Source organism: Mirounga leonina, unplaced genomic scaffold (assembly GCF_011800145.1).
Source record: "Mirounga leonina isolate KUSES-001 unplaced genomic scaffold, KU_Mleo_1.0 Mir_93, whole genome shotgun sequence".
Classification (NCBI taxonomy): domain Eukaryota; kingdom Metazoa; phylum Chordata; class Mammalia; order Carnivora; family Phocidae; genus Mirounga; species Mirounga leonina.
The window spans coordinates 54096043-54097719 of NW_023270854.1; the positions used below are offsets into that span (position 1 = coordinate 54096043).

The 1677-nt window shown below is 31.2% G+C and overlaps 1 non-coding gene across 1 annotated transcript; it reads left to right on the plus strand.

Moving 5' to 3' along the window:
• Positions 1-1350: 1350 nt before the first annotated feature.
• On the plus strand, positions 1351-1457 carry LOC118004834. Its single transcript, XR_004677712.1, has one exon. It is a non-coding gene; the product is annotated as a U6 spliceosomal RNA (small nuclear RNA).
• Positions 1458-1677: the final 220 nt, after the last annotated feature.

Below are 1677 nucleotides of genomic sequence, written 5' to 3' on the forward strand. Positions count from 1 at the left end.
AGAATCAGAAATGAAAATAGGGACATTACAACCAATTCTACAGAAATTTAAAAAAATAAAAAGAATACTATAAATAATTGTCCACCAATAAACTAGATAACCTAGATGAAATGAACAAAGTCCTAGAAACATACAATTACCAAAACTGACTCAAGAGGAATAGAAAATCTGAATAGACCTTTAACAAGTAAAGAGATTAAATCAGTGATTAAAAAAAAAAGAAAGAAAGAAAAACCTCCTGACACGGAAAAGTCCAGGACCAAATGGCTTCACTTGTGAATTCTACCAAACATTTAAAAAGAATTAAAACCAATACTCCTCAAACTCTTCCAATAAAAAGCAGAAGGGAACATTCCCTAATTTATTCTATGAGGCCAATTTTACCCTATTACTGAAGACACTTCAAGAAATGTTCCCTATGAATATACATTAAAAAATCCTCAGAAAAAAAAATACTATCAAAGTCCAGCAGCATATTAAAAGAATTATATATCATGACCAAGTGCAATGTATCTCGGGAATGCATGAGTGATTCAGTATGTGAAAAGCAATGCTATATGAAGGGGAAAAAAACACATGATCATCTCAGTTGATGCAGAAAAGGCATATGACAAAATCCAACACTTTTTAATGATTATAAAAAAAACACTTAATACACTAGGAAAACAAGGAAACTTCCTTAAGCTGATAAAGGACACATACGGAAAACCCACAATGATCATCATATTTAATAGTGAAAGACTAAAGTTTTCACCCAAAAATCAGGGAAAGTAAGGATGCCTGCTTTCACCACTTCTTCAGCATTATACTGGAAGTTCTAGAGAGAGAAATAGGTAAGATAAAGAAATAAAAGCATACAAATTGAAAAGTAAAACTATCTGTATTTACAGATGCCATGATCCTATATATAGAAACTCTAAAGAATCCACAGAAAGACTATTACAACTTATCAATTAGCAATTGATTTCACAAAGTTGAAGGATACAAGAATCAGTTTTATTTCTACACACCAGCAATGAATAACCCAAAAAGAAAATTAAGAAAAAAATTCCATTTACAATCACATCCAAAACTATAAAATACCTAGAAATAAGTTTAATCAAGCCTGCAGTACACTAAAAACTGCTAAAAGAAGTGGAAGAAATCTAAATAAATGGAAAGCTACCCCTTGTTCTGGGCTCGAATAGTTAATATTTTTAAGATGATGACCCAAAGCAATCTACATATTCAATGCACTCTGTATCAAAATTCCAATGGCCACTTATGAAGAAATAAAAAAGCCAATAATCAAATTTACATGGAGTTTTAAGAGGCCACAAATAGCCAAAACAGCATTTAAAAAGAAATATAGTGCTTGCTTTAGCAGCACATATACTAAAATTGGAATGATACAGAGAAGATTAGCATGGCCCCTGTGCAAGGATGACTCGCAAACTCATGAAGTGTTCCATATTAAAATAAAATAAGTAAAAAGAAGAATAGAGTTGAAGAACTCACACAAATTGATTTCAAAAGTTACTACAAAGCTACAGTAATCAAAATAGTGTGATACTGGCATACTAACAGACATATAGATCAATAGAATAATATTGGGAGTCCAGAATTAAACTTATACATTTATGGCCAACTGATTTTCTACAAGCATGCGAACACCATTCAATATGAAAAGAATAGTCT